Source organism: Macaca nemestrina, chromosome 5 (assembly GCF_043159975.1).
Source record: "Macaca nemestrina isolate mMacNem1 chromosome 5, mMacNem.hap1, whole genome shotgun sequence".
Lineage (NCBI taxonomy): Eukaryota > Metazoa > Chordata > Mammalia > Primates > Cercopithecidae > Macaca > Macaca nemestrina.
The window spans coordinates 146,100,216-146,107,412 of record NC_092129.1 but is presented as its reverse complement, the minus strand read 5'-3'; the positions used below and the strand labels follow the sequence as shown (position 1 = coordinate 146,107,412).

Sequence of the window (7,197 nt, the reverse complement as noted above, 5' to 3'; positions counted from 1 at the left end):
CGAATCATCGGATATTTAAAAAACTGAAAATGGGTCGGGCATTGTGGCTCATGCCTGTAATCCCAAGACTTTGGGAGGCTGAAGCTGAAGTTTGAGCCCAGGAGTTTGAGACCAGCCTGGGTAACATAGGGAGACACCATCTCTATTGAAAAAAAAAATTAGCCAGGCACCACGGTGTGTACCTGTGGTTCCAGCTACTTGGGAGGCTGAAGTGCAAGGATTGCTTGAGGCTGAGAGGTTAAGGCTGCAGTGAGCCATGATCACACCACTGTACTCCAGCCTGGGCGGCAAAGTGAGGCCCTGTCTCAAAACAAATAGGTAAATAAAAATAAAAATCGGAAAATGATTGAACCATGTTTAAATTATATATTGCTGCCTAACAAATCATGTTAAAACACAGTGACAACCACGATCATTTGTTTGCTCACATTATATAATTCAGTCAGGGGTTTGGCTCCACCTGTGGAGGTTCAACTGGAGCTGGGGGTCGACTCTCAAGATGGTCCTCTTATGGCTGGCAAGTTGATGATGACTGTTTGCTGGGAGATCTGCTGGAACTCTTAGCTAGTGGGCCTTGGTTATGCTGCATGTGACCTCTCCACAAGACTTCTCACAGCATGATGGTCTCAGAGTAATTGAACTTCTTACATGGTGGGTTAAGGTCCCTAAGAATCCAAAAGCAACAGAAATTATTATACCTTCTTAAAGCTTAGGTCTGGAATGCGCACAGGGTTACTTCTGTCCCATTCTATTGGCTAAAAGAGTCACAAGCCAGAAATGTTCAAGGGGAGGCAACTACAAAAGAGTGTGAATAGCCAGAGGTATACCTCACTGGGTGACATTGACTTCCACAAACCACAACCATCCACAACCATATGCATAAATATTAGGTTAGGTTATGTTTCAGTATCAAATAACCTCTACATTTCAGTGACTTCACACACAAATGGTTAATTTTTTCTTATATACATATCCAATAGAAGTTGCTGGGGCACTCTGCTCCACACATTCACTCAGGGATCCAGGCTGATGGAGGCTCCACCATGTTGTAGTGGCACCATTGCACCATCTGAGACACGGGACCTCACTTTTGCCACAACTGTGAAGGACAGAAAGGCTCGAGAATTTCACCTGGCCTTAGCTCTAAAAAGACAAATGTCACTTATGTTCACATTTCATCAGCTAGGACCAGTCACACGACCCCATCTACACTGTAAGTGGGGCCGGGAAATGTTGGAGAACATCTGGAAAAATGGCTGAGCATTACTGTCTTGGCCACATGTGATAGAACTATTTAAAACAAAAGAAAGTTTTAGATAAAATGCAAGGTAGTGCTCACTTTAGGGTAGGGGTGGAACACACAAGAAAGTGTCAGTGATTTGTAATATTCTAGTTTTTGGTTTGAGCGGTGAGTGTTAATTATTTGTTAAAACAAATGAATGAATGAATAGACAAATGAATAAATAAAAGACAGGGTTCGGAAGCAGCAGCACTGAAGCCTAACCTCAGAGTACAGGCCAAAAATGACCCTTCAATAAACATTCACTGAGTTCCCAGCTGAAGCTGGTAGACCTCTCCAAGGTACAAAGATGAATAAAATATGGGCTCAGCCCCTCCAGGTGCCCAACTTAGAGGATTCAGTAGACACATAAACCAAGCAGGTGGGCAAAGCACAGTGGAGAGTCTTGCTCAGTGGGAGCTCTGGGAATTAGAGGGAGCCTGGAGAAGGCCTCACCCCAAGTCACATGTGTTGGGTCATGAAGAATCAATAGGAATTCAAAAGGTGGAGAATGCAGTGGAGATGGGGCAAGTTGGTCAGGGACACTCAGAGAGGAAGATTTGTGCAAAGGCACAAAGAGGCCTTCACCCCTCAGGTGGCCTGTGTTCACAGCATTTCCTCACTGCCTTCTAGTCCCTAAATGATCTGATCAACTTACTCCCTCTGCACTGCACCACCCAGAACCATCTGCAAGAGACAGGAACTTGTCCTCCACAGTGGCTGCCATGAGTGTTGGCTGCTGATGCTTACAGCCAAGTCCTTCCCTGGCCTTAGAGGAGGAAGCTCTCTTGCCTGAGGTCATGCACTTCCCTACTGCAGGGGCAGCCACATCCACATCCAGATGACTGTTTGGAAACCCAGGGTGTAAGGACCTAGCTCTCATGCTTCAACTCAGCGAACTCTGCAAGACCATCCCAGCTTCAGGAGTCCTGGTGGGATCAGCCAAGGCCTCTCTGGGCCTCCAGCCTCCAGCAGACCCCAGTTCTTCTCTCTGCCCAGTTCTGTTTCTTTTATATCCAGACAAGTGTTGAATGTGAATGCACTCCCCAATAAACTTCCTTCAAGCAAAACTCTTATGTGTTTTCTGGGAAACCTACCTAAGATATCCACTAAAATACAGATAATTACTAAATTCCAAGAGATGCCTTTCCTGGGGATGTTTGCAAAGCAATTATCATTATAACTAATATTCATGGAGTGATTTCTATGTGCCAGGCTAAGCACTTTGCTTTTAAGATCACATTTAATGAGGAACACAGCCTCACAGTAAGAATACACGTCTTTTCTTTTCTTTTATTTATTTATTTTTTTGAGACAGTGTTTTGCTCTTGTTGCCCAGGCTGGAGTGCAATGGCGCAATCTCGGCTCACTGCAGCCTCCGCCTCCCGAGTTCAAGCGATTCTCCTGCCTCAGCCTCCCAAGTAGCTGAGATTATAGGCATGTACCACCATACTTGGCTAATTTTTGAATTTTTAGCAGAGACGGGGGTTTCATCATGTTTCATCATGTTGGTCAAGCTGGTCTCGAACTCCTGACCTCAAATTATCTGCCTGCCTCAGCCTCCCAAAGTGCTGGAATTACAGGTGTGAGCCACCATGCCAGGCCTATTTATTTATTTATTTATTTTTGAGATGGAGTTTCGCTCTGTCACCCAGGCTGGAGTGCAATGGCGCAATCTTGGCTCACTGCAACCTCTGCCTCCCAGGTTCAAGCAATTCTCCTGCCCTAGTCTCCCAAGTAGCTGGGATTACAGGTGCCTGCCACTATGCCTGGCTAATTTTTTTGTAGTTTTTAGTAGAGATGGGTTTCACCATGTTGGCCAGGCTGGTCTCAAAGTCCTGAACTCAGGTGATCCACCTGCCTTGGCCTCTCAAGTGCTGGGATTACAGGCATGAGCCACCATGCCTGGCCAGGCCTATTTATTTTTATTTTCAATTTTTTTTAAGGCTAGTCAAATAAAGCAGTGGGAGTGGAGAAGGAGCAAATAAACCTGTAACTGGTTGTGATCAATTAGTTGTAAACACCACTGTACTCAGACCAACCTAAAGAAATGAATTTCTAATGGTGAAATTTCAGGCTTAGGCAGTAGTAGGCTTGGGAATCTGGAAGCGTTTGTGTTGCACAAATTCTGTCACAAATTTCCCTGCCTTAATGTATGCTCAGTCCTGATCCTTATGTTGACTGGGTAAAGCTCCCAGCAGGTCAGAGTGTTAGTTCTCAAAGTTATTCTTCTAAAAAAAAAAAAAAAAAAAAAAAAAAAAAAAAAAAAGCCAGGCGTGGTGGCTCACGCCTGTAATCTCAGCACTTTGGACCACTTTGGAAGGCAGAGGCAGGTGAATCACCTGAGGTCAGGAGTTGGAGACCAGCCTGGCCAACATGGTGAAATCCTCTCTCTACCAAAATACAAACATTAGGCGGGGTGAGTCGTCATCCGACGTCTGGCCGTGAGATGTTTCTGGAGCTGGGGTCTCTCCGCCGCAGACATGACGAAGGGCCTTGTTTTAGGAATCTATTCCCAAGAAAAAGAAGATGGTGTGCCACCGTTCACAAGTGCAGGAGAGAATTTTGATAAATTGGTAGCTGGAAAGCTGAGAGGAACTTTGAACATATCTGGACCACCTCTGAAGGCAGGCAAGACTTGAACCTTTTATGGTCTGCATGAGGACCTGCCCAGCGTGGTGCTAGTTGGCCTCAGCATAAAGGCAGCCAGAATCGACAAACAGGGAAACTGGCGTGAAGGCAAAGAAAACATCAGAGCTGCTCTTGCAGCGGGAGGCAGGCAGATTCAAGACCTGGAGCTCTCTTCCATGGAGGTGGATCCCTGTGGAGACGCTCAGGCTGCTGAGGAGGGAGCGGTGCTTGGTCTCTATGAATAAGATGACCTAAAGCAAAAGAAGAAGATGGCCATGTCGGCGAAGCTCTATGGAAGTGGGGCTCAGGAGGCAGAAAGGAGTCCTGTTTGCTTGTGGGCAGAACTTGGCACGCCACTTGATGGAGACACAAGCCAACGAGATGATGCCAACCAGATTTGCTGAAATTATTGAGAAGAATCTCAAAAGTGCTAATAGTAAAACTGAGGTTCATATCAGACGCAGGTCTTGGATTGAGGAACAGGCAATGGGACCATTCCTCAGTGTGGCCAAAGGATCTGACAAGCCCCCAGTCTTCTTGGAAATTCACTACAAAGGCAGCCCCAATGCAAACGAACCACCCCTGGTGTTTGTTGGGAAAGGAATTACCTTTGACAGTGGTGGTATCTCCATCAAGGCTTCTGCAAATATGGACCTCATGAGGGCTGACATGGGAGGAGCTGCAACTATATGCTCAGGCATCGTGTCTGCTGCAAAGCTCAATTTGCCCATTAATATTACAGGTCTGGCCCCTCTTTGTGAAAATATGCCTAGCAGCAAGGTCAACAAGCTGGGGGATGTTGTTAGAGCCAGGAACGGGAAGACTATCCAGGTTGATAACACTGATGCCGAGGGGAGGCTCATACTGGCTGATGCGCTCTGTTACGTGCACACGTTTAACCCGAAGATCATCCTTAATGCCACCACCTTAACATTAAAGTGTAGCTTTGGGGTCAGGTGCCACTGGGGTCTTTACCAATTTATCCTGGCTCTGGAACAAGCTCTTTGAGGCCAGCATTGAAACAGGGGACTGCGTCTGGAGGATGCCTCTCTACAAACATTATACAAGACAGATTGTAGATTGCCAGCTGGCGGATGTTAACAACATTGGAAAATATAGATCTGCGGGGGCATGTACAGCTGCGGCATTCCTGAAAGAATTCGTGACTCATCCTAAGTGGGCACATTTAGACACAGCAGGCATGATGACCAACAAAGATGAAGTTCCCTATCTACGGAAAGGCATGACCGGGAGGCCCACAGAACTCTCATAGAGTTCTTACTTAGTTTCAGTCAAGACAATGCTTAGTTCAGATACTCAAAAATGTCTTCACTCTGTCTTAAATTGGACAGTTGAACTTAAAAGGTTTTTGAATGAATGGATGAAAATCTTTTAAAGGAGACAAAGGATGGTATTTAAAAATGTAGAACACAATGAAATTTTTATGCCTTGATTTTTTTTTTTCATTTTAAACAAAGATTTATGTGTTTTTTTTTTTTTTTTTTTTGAGATGGAGTCTCGCTCTGTTGCCCAGGCTGGAGTGCAGTGGCACCATCTCGGCTCACTGAAACCTCTGCCTCCTAGGTTCAAGTGATTCTCCCCTCTCAGCCTCCTGCATAGCTGGGACTACAGACGCCCACCACCATGCCCAGCTGATTTTTGCATTTTTAGCAGAGACGGGGTTTCACCGTGTTGGCCAGGCTGGTCTCAAACTCCTGACCTTGTGATCCACCCGCCTCGACCTCCCAAAGTGCTGGGATTACAGGTGTGAGCCACCAAGCCCAGCCAGTATGTTTTTAATTGAGAAGCAAAATTGTACTTCGGATTTGTGATGCTAGGAACATGAGCAAACTGAAAATTACTATGCACTTGTCAGAAACAACAAATCCAACTTTTTGTGCAAAAAAAAAAAAAAAAAAAAAAATACAAGCATTAGCTGGGCACGGTGGCGCATACCTGTAATCCCAGCTACTTGGGAGGCTGAGGCAGAAGAATTGCTTGAACCCGGGAGGCAGAGACTGCAATGAGCTGAGATTGCACCACTGCTGACTTGGTCTCAAAAAACAAAACAAAACAGAAAAATAAAATGAAAACAAAAAGCCAAGGCTGCTTCTGCTCAATAATGTTCTATCTTTGTTCCGCCTCTTCTCTGGGGTCTCACTTCTTGGGAGCCTGTGTGGAGGTGAATTCCTCTGAAAGCTGACTGCCCCTATTTGGGACTCCCCAGTCTCTTTCTGAGAAATGGTGATATTGTTCCCAGCACTTCCTCTCCCTTCCTAGGCAGCTCCTGCAGCCACCACTGAGCCTTCCTCACATCCTCCTTCTTCAGGTTTGGGCTTTCCACCTTTCACCATTCCCCTACCCCACGCTGCTCCACCGCAGTCTGGGGAGGGGGCTGGTCTGGGTGCTCTTGTCCCCCATGCTGAGCCTCCCTCCATCCCTATGCTGCCGGCTTCCTGGGAACATGCTTGGGCAGCAGGCTGTGGCTCTGATTGGCTTTCTGACCGTCAGGAACATGTCCCAACATGTTGAGCTCTGGCATAGAAGAGGCTGGTGGCTATTTTGTCCTTGGACTGCCTGTTTTCAGGTGAGGAAGGGGATGGTAGGAGACAGGAGACCTCTAGAGACCCCAGGTAGACCTTGGCCTGTTACTCTCAATAGGGTATGTGATCTGCCGGCAGATCCTTGGGACAGGGCTGGGATCTGGTGCATGTGTGCTTGTGTGAATGTGTGCTGGGAGTCAGATTTGTGTGTGACTTCTAACAACCTGCTCCCTTGCCTTCCTCAGGGCAGAGGTCCTCCCTTAGAGTGTGTCTGTGTACACATTCAAGTGCATGGTTGCAAACTTTTTTTTTAAAGCACTGAATAGTACTAGACACTTAGTAGGTACTTAAGAAATATTGAATGTGGTGGTGGTGGTGAGCTAGAAATTATAAAAAAAAATTATTTCCCAAAAACAACAGCAAAAAGAATTATTTCATTGTGAAGCTCAGTACCAGAAAACTGTAAATAATTCATTACAAGCCTTTATTAAAAAAATTTTTTTCCCCCAAAGTAAACAGACAATGTCTAGTCTATTTGAAATGCTTGAAAGCAGAGGGGCTTCAAGGCCGTGGGAGGAGATGCCTATCCTCTGCTGGACATTTGACAACCCACTCTTTGGATGGTTTGGATGTATAGGAGGGAAGGTGCAGACAGCAGTGGGGCTTAGAGTGGGGTCCTGAGGCCGTGCTGTGGCCTTTCTGGGGTTTAGCCACAATCCTGGCCTGACTCTAGGACCAGGCAGG

The 7,197-nt window shown here is 46.2% G+C and overlaps 1 pseudogene; it reads left to right on the top strand.

The window, feature by feature from the left end:
* Positions 1–3,733: 3,733 nt before the first annotated feature.
* Positions 3,734–5,342, top strand: LOC105474527 (cytosol aminopeptidase pseudogene; annotated as a pseudogene).
* The last annotated feature ends 1,855 nt before the right edge of the window (positions 5,343–7,197 follow it).